The sequence below is a fragment of the Taeniopygia guttata genome, chromosome 19 (genome assembly GCF_048771995.1).
Source record: "Taeniopygia guttata chromosome 19, bTaeGut7.mat, whole genome shotgun sequence".
In the NCBI taxonomy this organism is placed as follows: domain Eukaryota; kingdom Metazoa; phylum Chordata; class Aves; order Passeriformes; family Estrildidae; genus Taeniopygia; species Taeniopygia guttata.
Window position 1 is genome coordinate 4,031,579 of NC_133044.1, and position 19,301 is coordinate 4,050,879.

The window sequence follows — 19,301 nt, forward strand, 5'->3', positions numbered from 1 at the left end:
CGCCCCTCTCGCGAGACTTCGCCGCCCTCTCCCTCCCCCCCCAGCTCCGCGGCCGGCGGGAGGGGCTGGGGGCGGCGGGGGGAGCGGGGGCGGAGCGGCGGAGGGGCGGGCGGCGGTCCGAGGGGTCCCGGTTCTGAGGGGCGGGCGGCGGTCCGAGGGGTCCCGGCTGTGAGGGGCGGGCGGCGGTCCGAGGGGTCCCGGCTGTGAGGGGCGGGCGGCGGTCCGAGGGGTCCCGGCTGTGAGGGGCGGGCGGCGGTCCGAGGGGTCCCGGCTGTGAGGGGCGGGCGGCGGTCCGAGGGGTCCCGGCTCTGAGGGGCGGGGGGATCCCGGTGTGAGGGTCTCTCCCAGGAGGGCGTGTTGGTGTGAGGGTCTCTGTGGGGAGAGGGCGTTGGTCTGGTGGGTTCTTGTGAAGAGGGGCAGCCGGGTGTGAAGGGTTGTGTGAGGGGCTCTTGGGGGTGTGCGGAGAGTAACCAGCTGTGAGGGGTTGTGTGAGGAGCAGCTTTAGGGGATAAGAGAAGAGTTGCTGAGGGATAGGAGAACAGGAGAGAGCTGGCATGTGGGGGTGCTGAGGGAAGTTTGGGAAATAATTTGTGGGAGCCCCATGTGGGGACACTGAGTGGGGAGAGGGGCCTGAGGGAGAAGATGATGGGGGGCTGCTGCTGAGGCCATTTGAGCTCAGACAGCATTTTGAGGGGCAGCAGGCCTGAGGGAGAATGAGGAAACTGAGGAAAGGTGTGGGGCAGACCTCAGCAAGGAGGTACTTGCGGCCTGGACATGTGTGGGAAGAAGAGGTGTAGGGGAGAGGCCTGGCACGGATGGGAACTTTTTGGGGACAGTGTGGAAGAGGACAGTAGGTTTGGGGTAAGCTGTCTGTGGTGAGGACATGGATCCAAGTGGAGCTGCCTCTCTGGCCAGGGGCAGCTCATCTACAGGCGGTGTCAGTCCCAGGAGGTGGTAGGTGACTGCTCTAGTGCAGCTGCCCTCACCAAATGGGTGTATTTCAGCCTGCCCTTGGCCGAACTGTATCTGGGTTGTGGCCAGAAGAGGGAAAAAAAAATCTCATGGGCTGAGCACATGGTCTCCTAAACTGTATTCTTGGCTCTCAGTGGTGAGTGTTGAACTTGGTAGGTTGTTGAGCCTTTGTGTGCTTTGGTATCTCCATCTATGAAGCAGAGATAACAGTTGGCTTCATGCAGGGATTAATTATCAGGTCTTGTAGTCACGTATTTGTTTATTTGTTTTTACTATAGATTACAGCTGGAGGAATTCTAAACAGTCCACTTCTCCTTGTCATGGTGTTTGAGCGCATTGTGCTCCGTCTGAACAGAGGAAATCACTGAGGTCAGTCTCCCTTGTGTTTATCATTGCTTTCCATTTCAGAACTTTGGGGGCAAGGAATTATCAAAATAACAATTTGTACTGACATCCTGATAATAAATTAATAGAAACAGTTACATAAGACACAAAGTTTGTCAAAGGTGTGTTTGTAGGGATGGCTTCCGCTTTTGACTTCAGAATTACACTGCAGGCATAGTGCGCTCTGTTATAAAGTACCCTGCAAATACTCAGTTTTGAGATGTCCCCAGTATGAAATAATACAACTCTGTGAACCCAGTATTACTGCTACTGCTGAAATAAAATGGATGAAACAAACTTCCTTCCTATTTTCTACATAATCTAACAGAAAGCTTTTGTATCCAGCAGGTGTTGAGGTGATCCTGGTTACAGCTTAGGTGAATTTTACACTTACCTTTAGACAGGCAGAGGTACTGGGGAGTTTAATCTGGGATGGGGGAACACCTGAGGATCGTTGTTGTCCATTTGTGGACCACATCTGGAGTTTTGTGAATTTGTCCCAAAGCTGTCTGATACTTTGCCTTTTCAAATCCCTATAGGAAAAGTGAGACAAATGTGGATCACTTCAAACATATGTTGTTGTGGGTATTGGGAGAGGCAAACTAAAGGTTTATCTGATGATCTCAACCTTGAAGTTGGCAGCTTTGACAGGAAACTTGGTTTCATTCATCTGCCAAAGATATTTGTAGTGTATCATTTGACAAGTTAAAAGGCATTTTTGTAATGACACAAAAATAAAACCATCCACTTTCTGAAACTACAGTTTCTGTCTTCTGAAATAATACGGGAGGCATGCTTCTGGGGAAATTAAGGGCATGTTTGAAAGGTAAACATTTGTGTTTTCAAATGTTGGAAGAATGGTCTTTAATGTGAATCTGCTTAGCGCTGGTTTTGTACTTGTTTTGTCAAATTAGTGGGTGTCATTTGCTTTTGGAGATGGGAGAACAAAATGGAGCAGTAAGAAAGAGTGATCCGCCCACGGGGTCAAAAGGTGGAATTAAGAATCAGGTTCTTCTGAATCTTGATCTTGTACTTCTTCCTGCAGACAAATTGCCTGTAAAGCTCATGAATTATGAGAGCTAGTGAGGTCCATGGAGCTAACCCAGCAAATGCCAGCAGAGAGTCTGGGCCTCAGCTCTTAGTGTTACACACATGAAAGATAATGAGAGGTCTAGGTAAAAATCCTTAGAGTCTCTTAACAGTGGCTGCGGGAAAATGTGAATAATGCTTTGCCCTTAACTATCAAGTATTTTACTTTAAATGCTAGATCTGCATTTGATATGTATTCAGTGACTGCTTCAAAAATATACAGTATAGTCTGTGAACAGACTATTTGGAAAAAGTTCACTGAAATTCTGAAGGAACATCCACTATGAAAATTATGTTTATTGTCGCCAGCTAAACTAAACAGCACATTTAGCTTTCCTAGTCCATTGCATTAGGCGCATTTTTGCTGCCTTCTCAAAAGACCATAGTAAGCATCTAGAAAGTTAGTTCAGCTTCATTTGCTAATTTCCTGATGCAAATTTAGTCCACTTAAGAAAAGAACTAAACAGGTTTATTATGTCTGCATCTGGGATTTGCACCAATCTATCTGTCAGATAGCTATACCCAAAGTTAATTCTGTCTGAAGGAGGTGCCAGAACATCAATAAATAAATATTACAAATTGCCTAGCGGTTCAGCTGACAGGCAGAACTGGTTTCAACACATTGCTCCCAATGTGCTGCTGCAGAGCTGGCCCTGGAGTAGACCCATACAACATTCCAACATGGACAGGACCTTTAAGAGCATGCACCAGCTCTCCATGATATTGTAGGAGAGGAAGTAGAGAACAATGCTAAGTCCAACGGAAACTGTGGCAAGAATTTATTCAAGGCACGTTGTAATTACTCGAGCAGGGAGTTTGGCCAGGACATTGGGGTTAACACCCCTGCTCCTGTAGAGGTGTCGTAGTTTATTTTTTTTATGACTTTAAGTGATGAAAAGCTTGGCTTTATGTCTCAGCAGAATGACACCAGTTCAAGCAGTGTAAACTTCTTACAGCAGTATGAAGGTGCTGGTTCAGAACTAACTCAGAGCAGTGATGGGGCCTAGTACAGTAATCACTGCTTTATAAATACTTGCAGTAGATAAGAAAGATAAGAGTGTGATTAGGGCACAGTTTCAGGTGCTGTAATTACAGCCATGCCTTCCTCAGCCTTTAGTGCAAATGCTGCTTGAATCTGGCCATTTTTAAGCAAACAATGGTAAATTTTAGAAGCAATCGTAAAACCTGAAGCAGAGAAATTTGGTTAATAGTTATGTAGCAGCTGTGAACAGGAGTTATCAGTGCTTTTTCTTAGGAAACTTGTCATACAAGCAGAATGTAATTTAGCCAATTTAATTCTTTCATGCCATTGAGATTTTTGGAAAGTGTTATTTGTATATATGATGTACTAACTTAGAAACTAACTTTCAGCTTGTTTTCTGCTTCCAGAGAAGATAAGCACTTGTGTGTTTTAGTGAGTGACTAATTGTGCAATGCACAAGTGAGGAATTGTTTTGATTTTACTAGCACATGAAAGCTGCCATCATTCCTATAGTGCAGTTTGGGCCATTATTATGGGTTATGAGGCTATACAGGAAAAACATGTTCTAGAGAAACACTGGTCAAAATAAACGAGGTAGAGTCTTCCAGATTACAACAATCTGGTTTTGTATCAGTGATGTAAATGCTTGGTACATTCACTAGGATGAGATACCATGTCAGACAGTGTCCCTCTGACAACTCGTGTTGTAAGGACAAAAATGAAGCAATACTGACATTATTACGTAACCGCTTTTGTATTCTATGACAACAATTATAATACTTCACTCTTCTCTTACCTTTTATTAGCTGCTCCTTGCTATGCACTTATGATTGTTCCATGAGTTGAGTGGTTTAAGCTATTAAGAAGTGGGGAAATGGTGGTACAAGAAGAAGTACTTGCCAAGGTCATATGGGGAATGAGTGGCAGAGACTGAGACTCCTGAGTGACAGAGACTCGGTGACAGCCTCCTGAGACTGAGATTGACTGACTCTACCCTCTGGGAAATCAGACAAAAGTAGAAAAGTGGCTTGCAGTGTGACTCAACAGCTTTTCCTTCCTCAACCACTGCCATGCTGGGCAATTACAAATAAATGCCAGTAGGTCATTTCCACCTGAGTCAAACAGGTTTCCAAGGGACTCTAGGTAGCATGTCTTCTGCTAGTGAGGGCTCTTCAATGGGTCTTTACAATAAATTTCCTTTGAAATCTTTTCAGAATTTCAGAACTGTTTTTTTAGGCCATGACAGCTGAGTACAAGGACAGTCTTTTCAGGTATCTCCAATTTTTTCCCAACAGCAGGGCTGAAGGGGGTTTTACTCTGGCGTTGGTTCAGAATACCTGCAATGGCTACAAGGACAAGTATTATAGAGTCCTTGATCTTGAAGAGTGACTGATGGAAAGAAGCAGCGCAGGAAAGGCCTTGGCTCTGGTCCTTGGCTGGATGGGCAAGAAGAGGCCTTTGGCAGAGAAGGGAGAAAGGTGACTAATAATGTGAAACTGGGAGGAAACACATTTCAGTTATGCAATCTTCTGGCTTGCTTTCTCTGAAGGAAGACACCTTTTGTTAGTTGTTCCACTGGCACTTGCTGCTCATGCTGTCTTCTGAATAGAAATCTAAACCAATTATTTCTCTGCTTGCCTTAGGAAGCTTAATTTAGCTTCATAGCAATGAAAATACAACAGCATTTAATTTCTTTGTTCTCCATCTGCAGGATTTCTTTTAGATTCACTTTATCTCTTCCCTTTATTACTGGTTCTTTTTCCTGGCTGTCCAGTAGTTAAGCCAAGATGAAGAAACTTTTTTTCTGCTGTCATGCACTCATTCCCCATATCTCACTTGTTCCATGGTTTTCTGTGTCCTTTTTGCCACATTTACAAAGCTTCCATGGAGAATTTTGACATGGTGGTTCAAGAAGTTGCTGTTGTCTGATCTAATCCTTCTCCACAGGTTTTCCCTCACAGCTGAGTCAGCAGAAGAGAGCGTTCTGTGTCTGACCCTGCTGGGTTAGTGCTGCCTATCTCAGCTCAGACCACAGTGTGACAGTGCTGTGACTACCCTGGCCTTTGTCCTGGACTGGCTGGTGTAGGGATGTGTATTTACACCAGCTGACCGTGGTGCAGGGAAGTAGCCTCTGGAAGAGAGTTGGCTGGAGAGTATGACTGGAACTGCTGGACAAAAGTTGGTGGAACTCTTCTGAGAACTCCTAGATTCCATATTAGCATGGTGTCTTTTCCAGTGATCTGCAATGAACAGCTCTGCTGTTGGCCCTATCTGGATCTTGGTCTCCTGTTTTATAGATTTTATAGGTAAAACAAATTTTACATTGTTGTGAACTTGCTTCCAGGCACCGATTCTTATAATCCATAAACCACAGTAAAACTGTGGCCTTGCTCTTCAGCAATTCTGCAGTCACCTATCTCTGAGACATTGTATTTCACCCTTGAATAAAATTCTAGACCAAAAAAAGAGTTAGACTGCATACAGATTAACAAATGTATTGCTTGTATCTCTGGCTACTGCAGCATGACTCACCCATCAGTGCTTGTCAGAGTCTGGCGTGACCTCATTGAAAGCTTCAACATCTCTTATGTGAAGGCAGGTTGTAATCCAGTGTGGGAATCCTAAATAGGTGGGGAATGAAGTTCCGAGATTGTGATAATGCATACATCATAAACATCTCCCTGGAAATCAATTATGCCCTCACCAGGAATATTCTTACAGATTTCTGAGATCTCTTGGTGCTAAGCCTGCCTTTCCCTGCTTTTATTTAAAAAACCACCTGTATTATTCAAGACAGCAACAGAAATCAATACTAGTGGGAAAATTTAAGAGTGAATGGGACATGTCAAGGAGGAGATGCTCTGCTGTTTGCAAGGACAAGAAAGAGCTGATGGTTCCTTTTTATGTATGACAGCTTCTATACGCTTTTGTTCTTTTTTTTTTTTCTCCTATGTCAGTAATGAGGCTTCTGGTACATAGATATCTGCTGCTACTGGAACTGAAAGTGAAATCCCTAGCTGTTGGTCTGGTTGCTGTCCTTGGGACATGTGAATGTCTGCTCCTGTTTTGCTGTAGGTAATTTCTGGAAGTAGCAAAGTTGTCTGTGCCAGCCAGGAAGCTTTGTCCGTAAGCAGCAACAGTTACTGTCCCTTAGTTTCTCAAAGCTGCAGCTCCTCAGTGGTTCCACAGACCTGCTTTGTCACAGAGTGTCAGTAACTTCACGGAACTCACTGCGTCTGCTGCTGTACTTGGGATCAACTCTGGCATCTGTAAATGTAGGCATGTCCCTCCTGCAGATCTGCTTTACCCATCCAGACTCTTGCCTGGTGAGTTTTTTCTCTTACACTTTGCCTTAGGTAGATGGAAGTATGACTTCTGTGTTTCTTAAGAGTTTTTTTATCTTGAGTCTGGGAACATAGATCGTTATTATTTTGGGATAGGAGAAGAGGGCAAAAATCCTGTTCTGAGTAGATATATTTTACATTCTGGTCCTTCTTTAAGGAAGGTATAGCAGGTCACAGAATCAATGCATGCATATCATTTGTAAGGAAAAAAATAGGCAACCTTAGGCCTTTTTATCCATTATTTTTTACCACAGAGATCAGACAGGTGCTATATCTCCTTAGCTGTTTTGTGAATCCTTGGGGGAATAAGTTGATGGGTCTGCCCAGTTTCTAGTACTGAACTAGTACTGAACTAGTTCTAGTACTGAACATGCACAGTGCATGTGCATGTGCACATAAAATACATCGAGTTCTAAAAAATGTCTCTGATGTTCTTTGTGAGAGGGAGACCAAGGCCTGGATGATGTTTGGAGACTAAGCATACCTTTGCTCAATGATCTGATGGATGTACATAGTGATGTACTAGGGCATAGGAGATGGAAGCCCCATAAAAGTGTTGTCCATGCTGCATTCAGCTGTGGGGATATTGGCTTAAATGATTGATCTAGTATTTGAAGTCCAATTGCTTGATTTACATCTTGGTTTTTAGTATCTTGGCAGACCTTTCTGTCACACAGCAAAGCATACCTGGGGTTCTGGTAGAGTTCTGCTCTTAGGTCAAGCTCCTCCCTGCCTTCAGCTGGAAATGGGCAGACACAATTTGTGACTGAATATCCTGAGTCACTGATTCCCAGCTGGCATGTGCACTGCAGTTCCATCTCTTCCTTTCCGACTGCACTCCCTAGAGGAGATTGGGAACAACTGCAGTCGTCAGTTCCAGCGTGGTGTGTGCGCTTGCCAGCATCCACACAATTGGTGGACAATCCCTGTCTACGTCTATGGGGTGAGCTGCTTGTGATTTGTTACTGTATGCTTGGTGTTTCCACACCGGAAAATAGAACAGGTGTAGGAATATTTTGAAAAAAAAAATTAAATTTCTTGATATTTACTAGAAAAATATCAGCATTGTGGAGATGGTGATAGGATGTCTCCATTAAATAATCAGTTGAGACAAGTGAGGATGCCAGTAATGCTCTTCACAGTAAGATTGTGTGATAATGGATGAAAATGAAGAATCTGTAGAGATGATGAAAGGTGAAGTAGTTACTCCCTACACTGGTGAAGTTCTGCTACCAGGAGCATGGCTCCACCATGCAGGAGCTGACAAATTATCTGTTCTGTCAGACACTCTTGTGCTGTGTTTGCTATCCTGCTTGTGCAGTGTCCCAAAGAAAGGCTGCTTAAGCTCATCAGGGAAATAATGCAACACGTTGCTGTTATTTCATCTGACCTAAACGTTTTCACTGTGTAATGCTTGCTGCTAGTCTTGTGCATAGCCCTGGGGGAAGCTGAAACACAAAACACTTCACTGAGCTTTTTGATCCAACAGGTCTTGACATATTGCTGCTGGACACATCTCTGTGTCTGATCTGAACTGTGACAGTTCCATTCTGTCCTGCTAAAATAACAACATATTAAACAATACTATTCTGTCCATGCCATTTCCACCTATTGACTAAAAAGTTAAATTCTTATTAAGCTAGTTTTAATTTACATGTCATAAGATATTAGTTAATGGTCAGCTGCTTTTCCTGGCATGAAGATTGCAAAGTGTATAACACAGATCAGTGCTTGTGTGGGACCAAATGAGTTAAACCAGCTCCTTCTGCTGAAATAACCAGTGAAATACAGTGATGGTCTGCATATCAAATCTGTTTGCAACAGGTCACCAGAGTTTGCCTGGGATGGTTCATTCTGTTACAGCCACTGATCTGGCTATAGAGGAGGTGTGTGGCTTGTGCTGACTCATGAAAGCAGGTGCAAGTTGCATCAGTGAAGTAAGGAGTGGCTCACCTTAGAAGCAGGATGTAGGTTTTACTGTAAGAACTGTTAACAAACCACCTTTAGAAGAAGGCTGGGAGAAAAAATACAGGAGACTTTGAAATCTAACTTCCTGAACTTCTGATTCTTCTGGCTGCATCAGGGGCTTTTTCCAAATGGGGAAGGTGCAGAATTGTTAACACTGCTGAAGTTTCTTGGGAAAACATGCACTGTAGCTGCAGACAGCAGTAGTCCTAAGGCAAGTTTTCTAGGGAGGGTTGGATGACAGCTGTTCATAAACTTTTGTATAGTTACTCTCTTGTTCCTTCTTTATAGATCTGTGTCATTTGTCCCTGTCCTAAACACACCAGTTTCAGTTTGGAATTGGGTTTTTTTTCTCTCCTCTCATTTAACTTGTATCTCATATCCTTCAAGATTCCTTTAGTATCTCTGGGTTTACTTCTGTTAAATCCAGGTCCTTTGACTTTTACTTTGCCTGTGCTTTGTACTTGCTACAGAGCCCCAGCAAACTTGGCAGCCAACCCTTGGGCACTCCAGAGAAAACAACTGTCTAGACCAGGCACCTTCTGCCTGATGCCCTGGACATACCCCAGAGTTCCCAGGCATTACTCTGTATTCAGAACAACATGTTGCTATGCAAATGATTCCTTTTTGTTCTTCCTCTTACCTCCACAGAGTTATGTGCACCCCACTCCTCAGCAGGCACTAGCCTAATGTTTATTGATCTTTTACAGAGGTCTAATTCAAAGGAAGATTGATAAAATCTTGTCCGGTGATCTCATAATTGCACCTACCTCCTCCTAGGGAATGAAACAAATGGGACTGAGGGATCCCACAGAATAAATAGTACCTTCTGCAGAACTGGAGATTGTGCAATGGGGAGGCCATCACTGCAAAGGCCTCACAGAGCCTCTGGTATCCAGCAGAATTCAGGAAGGTGTGTTACTCTTTCCTAAAAGGAAGGGAAATCAAGTCTTAGTCTAAAGAGTCCTATGGCATGGGAAGGGCACAGAAGCTTTAATGCAAAGTTGCAAGCTGTGCCTGTTCCCAGTTAAAGCCCCTGTTGCCCTAGGCAATCATTGAGCCTGTCAATGTCCTGCAGCTTTCATACAGAGATGTGACTAAAATAGCTTCACAACTTTACAGTGTGGCTAAAAATAGCTTGCAGGTCAGCTTTTTTCTCAAAGGTGGTGGTGACATCAGGGGGAGAGCACTTTTGCTCCTATGCAGTGCAGGTAGAACTGGGTAAACAAAGCAGGGACAGCAGCAGTTTAGCTGAACAGCTTTGAGGAAAGAGAGGTGATGAGGGATGGGAAGGGACTAGGGAGAGATGGGCTAAAGTGTCAACGGCCTGGGCGGACCCACTGCTGCTGGCCAAGTTAGTGTGCTCATACCCAGACAACTTCTCCCTGGGGTTTTGTTTCCATGATGTTTGAGAGTTATCAGTCTGTTCCTGTCTCCTTGTGGCCCATGTCAGGATGTGTCACTGGATGGGCTGGCCAGCCAGTGCAGCGTTTCTTGCTCCTCATTTCCAGACGGTGAACACAGCCCATGACATCACCTCTGGCCAGCGGCAGATCAGAGGCTAGGCCATGGCAATGTCAAGTGTGTTTTGCTGTGGCCATTCAACCAGAGAGCTGATCTTTTACAGTGCAATTTGCATGTGGAGAAATCTGGATGGCCCTTAATTCTAGGGGGATTTCAGTATTTGTTCTTGGGCCAAAAATAAGCAGTTTTTATGGGGTCGAACTGTCTGTTTTTGTAGAGCATTACATTTTACCAAAGAAGCAAATCTGTACACCATGATCCTCAGAGTTTGTCTCTGTTGTGTATACTAAGTCTGGCCATGGAGATGAGTCTCAGCCAAGTCTGGAAGCTAAGTGCCTGATTTGGAACGTTACGGGAATCTAATGTAGGTTATGTGAGGTTTGCCATGCCTGCAGCTCCTGTGCTGCTGAGGTAAGTGTACTGCAGCAGGCTGTGCTAGTGAGAATTTCCTTTGTGCTGCAGGTTTCATGCCTGGTGCTTTCATAGTGCTGAAAGAGGGGAAGGAGGCAACAAAAATGTGAAAAATCGAGGCCAGGTCATTACTGTCAGATGAGGGCAGAGTCCTTAGCCAGTCAGATGTGACAGAGTGCACTTGCTGATGCTGCTACCAGGAAGCTTGAGAGAAATGTGACTGAGTGATAGCAGTGCGCATGTGCCTTTGGAGGAAGGAGGCTATGTGTGTGCTCCTGCAGTGCTTTTCTCTGCCCAGCAACATCATTGCTTCTTTTCCTGGTGTTCTGCTTAAGCAGCTGTTCTGCATTTATGATCCAATCCATTCTTCATACAGGGCCATCTTCACACTGAGCCACCTTCATTGTAACTATCAGAAAGACTGATAAGACCTCAGGTTTGCTTTGAGTAAGCACTATAAATAGGGCGAAAGCACTGTAGTTACTGTTCTCTTAAACTAGTGTGAGTCTTGTAGGACCAGCCTCTGTCCCCACCTATTTAAAATGGCTCCTGTTGCCTCACAAGAGACAGACTTCAGCCAAATACATCTCCATATTGACAAGTATAGAGAGAATTATGCGCATGATCAGCTTGCTAAGAATTTCATTTGATGTGCAGCTGGAAGTCAGCTGCCAATAGAAAAAGGAGCTCTGCATCCCTACTTGTGTGCTTCTAGTGCATTTAGATGCTACAGGCCACATTAATTGCAGACTGTAGTTAGAACAGGTTATAGGTAAAATCAGCTCAATACCATCATCCTGACCAGTTAGTACAGTCATTTCTGAGCACTGCAATTTCTCACCACAGCCTGCTCCTTCCCTTCAGTGAAAGCTGTTCCTTGCTCTGCCCTGCCCAGCTTGTAAATGTAGCTCATCAGTCTCTGCTTCTTTGCAAATGAGCTGCGTAGGTAATGGGAGGAGGAGGAGGAGGAGGCAGCAACACTGCAACCTGCCCATCCCCAGCCGGTCATAAAGGCTCCATGCTCCTCAGGCTTTCTGAAGTTATTTGGCCCATGAATCGTGTGGGTATAAAACTTTGTTTCCTTAAATGCTCCGCCTTTTGCAACAGGTCATTTCCCAGTGGGGAAAACAGGCTGTTGATGCAGTAGGCACTTAGCTTGTTGTTTGGATAAGATCCAGAGGCGATTAGTTTGGGCGCAGCAGTGTGCTAACACAGGCAGAATGCACCCGGACTGGCTCCTGTCGAGGTAGCCCCAATCTCCCCACTCTCCCCACCTCTGTCCACAGCCCCCGGCTCAGTGTGAGCACCGGTCCCTGTCCCTCTCCCTGCCTGTGCTGGCACGCCCACAAGGAAGCAGAATTTGCACCCCATGCTGCTTGCCCATGTCCTGATCGGTACCAGCCCTCGCAAAGCAAACAGTGATTTGCCTGTCTGCACTGACTCAGCTGTGCTGAAGGCAGGAATCAGTAATAAATCCGGTTCAGTAGAGTCCATAGGTAAGGAACAACCTTCTGTTACAAATACTGAGGCATTTTAAAGGAACTTGACTCTGTCCCAGGACGGGCACTGAAGTGAGCAATGCTGCATTGGGTAAGAAAGCCTACCCAGGAGCCATTAATCTCTCAACATCTGTAGCCCTGTGGTTGTAAGCACTGGTGGTTGTCCTCCCCTGCCTGCAATCACTAGCTAACAACTGGGAATTCAAAGGAATCTGGGCTATCTCTAGGAAGCAAGTACCTACTCTTTGCCTCCCCTCAGGAAGCAAGGTCCTTCATTACAGCCTGTCATGGCAAGGGGCTTGCAGATAAGGAGGAAGGGCAGGAAACCTGCTGGGCTTTGCTTCTTTGCAGCTCTAAATATTTTCCATAGTCTTAGCACAGTGAGTCAGCATTTCTAGAGCCTTGACTTGTTTACAGCACCAATCAGTGAGATGGTATAAGGTAGGTGGGGTGTGGAGGTATGTTTGTGTCTAAAATGAAAAACCCTTTGCCCAGGCACAAGTGAAGAAGTTACTAACTGTATTTTCCATTTGTGACTAACAGGAAGCAAAGGACTGGATACCCTAAACAGTAACTGCAGTGGAGCCATTTCCAGGGTAAGGAGTTTCCTAGTGTGAGTAAGGGAATTGAACTTCACAAAGCTGTAAATACCGTGTTGTCATAGTTCACTTTATACTTATTTATTTATTTATTTACATATTTTAAAAAAAAAGACTGCAAATACTTAGGATTATCAGTATAGTGGGATAAAGGTAACACTTCCCATCTGAAGTTGTATGGATCATTTTGCATTGGCCTGGCCAGACAGGCTGTGGGGCAGAAAGACCCCCAGAAGTGTACAGGTAACAAATCAATCACTGAAGTTTCCATTCAGGGCCCATACCTACACTGGAATAAGGCACATAAGCCATGGGATATCTTCTGTCACCACATGCAAGCTTTTTCCCTATGCCTGACTGGTCAGCCTGGCTGGATGTCATGGTAAAGGGAGGTGACATCAAAACCAAGATATTTTAGATCTGCAACCTCAGTTCTGCAAAGGTGTTTATTTTGAAAATTCTAGTTTCCATAGCGATGTAGTGCTGTTCTCTCTCATCTTTCTCCCATTAACCCAATCTTAGCAGCCATTAGATAAATTATCAGTGAGGCAAACCTTAGCATTTTTTAATCTTAAGTGATTTTATATGTGTTGGTTCCTTAGTGAATCAGAGGCATTTAGTCAAGGATTGACTCATATCCTTTCCTGGGGCTGACATGAGGTCTATTGCAGTGAAAAGATGATAATGAAGAGTGAATATTATTAATTGGACTTGATGAATGAATTGGTAGTGGGGGGGGCCTTATGTCTAGAATTCTGGTTCAGTTATATGTCTTTAGATTTTACTTGGGTTCCAGTATAACTTCATTAGGACATCATATTTTTGTTTCATACATGTAGTAAATAAGCCCTTTTGTAAGGGTTGCTGTGTACTGCTGTTCCACTGCTTTTCTCCACCCCAGAGGTGACTTTTGGACACAGTTCCTCTTCCCATTGTTAACAGAGCCAGTGCTCATAGCTCATTCCTTCATTCTTTTCAATACCTACAAAAAATGCAGTCATGAAAATAAGACAATATCTTTTTTATTGGTGTGTTTTGTTTGTTTGGTAGTTGTTGTTTTATTTTGTTTCCTGGTGCATTTGGCCTTTCCTGGTCAAGAAACTACTAGTTTTGCCAGAATAGTTATGCAGGTTGGAATGTAAAAATCCCAGACTTAACCCTGCAGCAGTAATGGTATGCAAAAACCAAAGATGTGGAGATGATTTATTCTGATGGTGTAGCTTGCCTTTTAAGGAGATGATTTAGTGAGTTCTTTTGCCTATATGAACTGTATCTCCACCTGGGGAGCTATGCCAGAATAGCTGTTCCATAAACCTTTGCTGTGAACAACAGCCTTTGTCCTGGAATTCAGTCCTCATGAGCAGGTAAGCAATGAATTACAGAAACTGTGTGGGAGAAGTAGAGTGGCACTGTGGACCAGATTCCAAGATAAGGAAGTAGGGCTAAATACAGGCAAGGGTTAGCCTTTGACTCCTGCAGTGTCCTCACTTAGTAACAAAAATACCCGAATTGTGTAAAATAGAACACAGATCCAGTGAGCTGAGCATGCAGGAACTCCTCTGTGGAATCTGGATTTTAACAGGCATTTGCTGCACAGTGCCCATTGCTTGCCCTGCCAGCCAGTCTGTTTTCCTCCCCAACTAGAACTATCAGCTGTCTCATATGTACTCAGTCCATGAGTTCTTCAGAGGAGATGGGTTTTCAAAAGTAAGTTCTTCACCCTGCTTCTGTTTAAGCTCCCCAGGCCCTGGATATCTGGCAGAAATAGCCTCTTAAATCCCAAGAGGTATAAGCTCACTTGTGCTCCAAAGAATAGTAATCCTAACAAAATGTCTATTTTAGATGTCGAATATTTACTTTTTGCTGAATTATGCCCATTAATTGGAAAACTAATAATACTTTGCTCTTCACAATGTAGCTTATCAGTGAATCCTGATATATATTTTATGCAAAATATTAAAAGGTTGTTGCTTATCTTTTATTTTACCTTTTTTTCCCCCTTCATGTTCCTGCATTCCTATGTTTTGAGATAAGGTGAACAAAAGTTCTCCAGCTGCTATCTCTAAGCTATGCATTCTGCAATACCTTCACTGTGTTCTTTCTGATTCACTCCCTCTGAGGTGAATGGTCCCAGTCTTTTTAAATTTCCTTCAGACAAGGGCTCTTCCCAATCCCTAATCTTGTAGTCAACCATCATTGCCCTGTGTCACATAATGAAGCAGCAGTCGCAGTAATAACTCAAACAATAACCCCTCCAGATCTGGTGTTCTGTCAGTGCTGAGCATTGTTAAGTTGGAGATCCTGAGTGCAAACACAAGCAGAGGAGTCCCCATATACCAAATGCAGACATACCCAATCCACATTTAAAAACTATTTTTTTTTAAATTTCCTGTTTCAAAATAACTGTTTAGTGTCCAAATGGAATGAGAATGAAATGTGACTAACAGCCTTGTGACTGTTGTGTTGTATAACAAGATAAAAAGTGCTTGGGATTTGTGGATTGAGCTTTTTTCATTTGTCTTCCAGAGGTCAAAGTCCACTGCAAGCAGTGACCGATACAATTCCCTGTGTAAGTCAGGCTGGACTGCCTGTGCCTCAGGTTCTAACAGCAGGGGAGTTTGTGCAGGAGCACCTTGGTAGGTGTTTGTCTGGATTTCTCGGTGGTCCCTGTGATGATCCTAGGAAGCAGGAGGAGATCCAGAATTGTCTGAAAGCCAGGATTCTCTGAAATCCCAGAGTAGTGATAAGACTTGTGGCTGAGGCCAACCTGCTAGCCTGCTTCCTATTCTGCTTCTTGCATGTGTCCAAGAAGCTGTCTCCAGTTTATACTGTTGTACTCTAGTAAACAATTTTGCATGCAGATACGGGCAGCAGATGTTACTCATGCCTGTGTGAACACTTCAGTGTTTTTACAACAGGGATGATCCTTGGAGTGAGTCCTGTTAAACAATGGATGTACCCACCAGAAGTCCCACTGGTTACAGCCATTCTGCTACAGCTTGCTCAAAACACTTTGAAGGATGGTCACGCCATCCTTCTTTGGCCACTCAAGGGGATTGACTCACAAATACGAGCAAAATAAAATTAGATGGCTTAAGTAGCTGCAACCCCAGCTGTGTCCCCGCTGCCCAATTCCCAGAAGGTCATCCCTGCAGCCAGGCTGGCTGTGGAAGGCAACTCCTGAGCTGCTGTAGTGACAGCCCATTCTTCAGGGTGTTAAAATTTGTCTGGCTCCTCTGTGAAACAGTTTAGGAAGCTTAACCAGAATAAAAATGTGCACTTTTCCATCTGAAGAATTATTTTTTAGTTTAATTTTTCAAATGGGCTCTGAGAAGCAGCAGCGTTGCTGTGAGGGCAGGGCAGGGAGAGATGACCTTCCCTTTTGGGAGCAGCCATTACGTCAGTTTTGCTGCCTCACAAAACTATACCCTATGGTTATTTTTGGTGCTGGACTGCCTTAATTTTCTGGAGAGTGAATGAAGGATTAGCACAGTGTGCTTATGATATTTGGAAACTAAGCTTTTAGGAAAAAAAAATCATAATTCAGCATATGCTGAGGTAGAAATGCTTAAATTGCTAAGGAAGGGAAAGATGAGCAAAACGTGAATTTTTTACAATTTTTACAATTCAGTTAGGGGGTTAAATCCTTTTTTAATGTTTTGGGTTTTGCTGCTTTTTAAGACCTCTAACCCAATGCCTACTATCCAGCTGCCTCTAGAGAGAGAAGTCTTTAAAGAGACCAGCTTTGTACCTATAAATAATGTACACAGCAGAGTACAAAAATGGAGTCAAGGAGAAGCTCCTCCTTACCTGAGTGTAACTGCAGCAGCTCTGTGAGAATAGCTGTGGTCAGGCTGTGAGCAGCTCTCCTACCCTGTCATCCATCTTGACTAAACTGCTTCTGAGAACTAATTCTGAGATTCCAACCTTGAATATCAACTGGTAAATCCCAACTGCCTTGTACTGAAACGCATTATTTGCCAGCAGCCAAATGTGGCAAGGTTTTGAACAGTGTGGTTATAATCCTGCTTGGAACTAAAGGTCTGCTGGAGTGCTTTAAGTTGGATGTGTTGGAATATGGAGAATTTTGCAAGTCTGAACTCCTGCTATAAATGAAAACACTGTGGCAAAAAATGTAAATAAATGCCACACATACTTTGTGTAAGAGCCCTTCCCAATACCTATAAATATGGTAATTTTGGTGTTTCCCAATTCTGAGTTTTAAACAGGAGACAGACACATGAAATACTACAAAGCAAGGATTTTATTTTTTTCATGGATTAATTTTATAATTTCACTTCTAACTTACCTGAAAAGAATTAAAGGAAACTAAATGTAGTGTTTTAAAGAGGTTTGCCTTTGAAAGGAAATAAATTGTTCTTGAAAAAATAACTTCAATAGCTTCTCAGTTTAACTGCATTTTAATATGAACACAAAATTTATCCCGGGTCAGACTCTCCAGGAAAACTTTCTCATGATTCTTGTAGCAGTTGATTCATTCCTTGCTGCCTTAATTTTCCAGCTTTAAATGGCAGGTTCTCTGCAAAGCCATCCACTTCAAAGCTTCATAAAACAGAGCTTTGAATAAATTACTGAGTTAGAAATTATACTGGCTGTGCCCAGCTTTGTGCCTGAATGTGGGAATACTTGGCACTGGGTGTGGAATTCCAAGGAAAATTGCCTCTTTGCTGGCTTGCCAAAGAGCAGTAAGAAGGAAAACTGCTGCAAATGAGCAGACATGGAAATCTCCAGCTTCCCTTTCCAGAGAACACATCCTGAAGAGCTGTTGAATATTAATACACATTACAACTGGTGCAACAATGGGCAAACACTAGGAATAACAGAAACTGCTGCTTCTGGAGGGGATGTGTCCCAGCATGGCCACAGGGCAGCACTGCCTGCTGGAACTGCTCTTACCTTTAAAGTGGATCCCTGTGGAATCAGTGGAAGTGGGGCAGGCCCACCGTGTGTGGACACACCATGTTGGGGTGCCAGGTGATGAGCCCCGGGCTGTATTATTTTGGATTATTTTTCCCTCTTTTGCAAGCTTTAGATAATATAATACTGATAACATGATACTTCTAAGCAGTGACATAGTAGCTTTGTCTTTCACAAAGAGGGAGCCCACTTTCCTCTGTATTCAGATTTCTGGTCTCTGTGTGTGTGGAGATGATTTGTCCATAATTGTTTGCTTTCCTCAGAGTCCTTTGAAGTTTAAATCTTCAAGCCAGCTCCCTATATTAAAAATAAATTCTTCCAAGCCACCAATAAAATGTCATCTGTGATTAAAGCCTGACTCCTCATTTTAAGACTTGTCTCTTAAGCACTCTGAGGTCACTGAATGAGTCAGCGTTTGAAAGGACCAGGACCGTTATTGTTTGGGTAAAGCCCAAAGTTCATCATTGCTTGCTTAAATAGTTTCATCGGTTTTAAATGGCTTTGCATTGTGCTGAAAGAAATGTAAACTGCAGGAATGATTTGGCAGAGAGATTGTGATATTTCAGGCACCTCAAATCTTGAAAAAACCCTCTGTATTAACATTGAAGTTGGTATTTCTGGTAAGGAAAAGCTTTACCTCCTATGTAGTAAAGAGGAGGGTGAAGTGGGAAGTTCTGTTTGAGACATAAACTTTCAACTGTGTTCTCTTAAAATAAGGCTTGGGAACTGTAAAATCTCCAGACAAGGACTCTTGTACAGTGCCAAAGTCTGATAGGGCTTTTCTAGACACATGAACTTTATTAATTTTGCTCATTAGAATAGTGAAAAAATAGAACAGAGCATTAAGCTGCAAGGAAAATACTTGAGAAGCAAGTCCATACTATTTTCAGGACTATCTGTGGAGCCCATTTATATTACACGCATTAATTGTGACAGTCTTTAATTACATGAACACATTTTATTTTGTCACCTTTTCTCCCCATTTCCTGCAGTGCACACTATTGGGACTATTTGGAGGCAATTAATCACACCAGAGCAGCAAATAACTTGGAGCAGGACTCTGCCTCTGTCTCCAGCCTGTGTCAGTTGTGGGTCTCTCCATCCCCTCTGCCCTTTTCCTACATTCCTAATTAACTCCTGCCTCAGTTCCTCACTGATCCATACAACCCAAAACCCTTTGTCTCAGTGGTATCTGGAGAGTTGGGCCTTGGTGTTGAGGAGAAATCTGGGAACAGCAGTTGAATGTCTTGCCCTCCTGCAGTGGAGGCTGGCTGGAGCAGAGGTGGGAGTTCAGGTCATTTAGCTGTCATCACCCCATCACCCCCCCCGCCCCCCGAACATGCTCAAGTGGGGATAATCAGAAATTGAAATGGTATGAAATCTGTTGCAAATTCTGTCAAGTTTCAAGAGTTCTCCTCCTTACACTCTCGGGCTTCCCCATCAACCTTTGATTTTTGTTAAGCATCAGTTAAATCTGCGGTGCTTCCCTCGGAGCCGGACAGGTGCATTTGTTGAGCCCACCTTTCTCGGGCTAGCCGGGTGCAGAGCACGCCCGGTGGTGGGTCCGCCCGGCTGGCTGCGGGTGGAGCCCTGG

General features: G+C 43.8%; 1 long non-coding RNA gene across 6 annotated transcripts; it reads left to right on the plus strand.

Moving 5' to 3' along the window:
• Nucleotides 1-57: 57 nt before the first annotated feature.
• LOC115497775 (uncharacterized) lies at nt 58-18,059 on the plus strand. 6 transcript variants are annotated; one of them, XR_012058689.1, is made up of 3 exons: nt 58-273; nt 1,005-1,341; nt 5,375-18,059. It is a non-coding gene; the product is annotated as an uncharacterized lncRNA (long non-coding RNA). The 6 variants fall into 6 exon arrangements; XR_012058690.1 differs by lacking the exon at nt 58-273 and adding an exon at nt 4,723-4,905 and having other exon boundaries at nt 280-1,341; XR_012058693.1 differs by lacking the exon at nt 58-273 and having other exon boundaries at nt 280-1,341; nt 5,375-12,766; nt 15,296-18,059.
• Nucleotides 18,060-19,301: the final 1,242 nt, after the last annotated feature.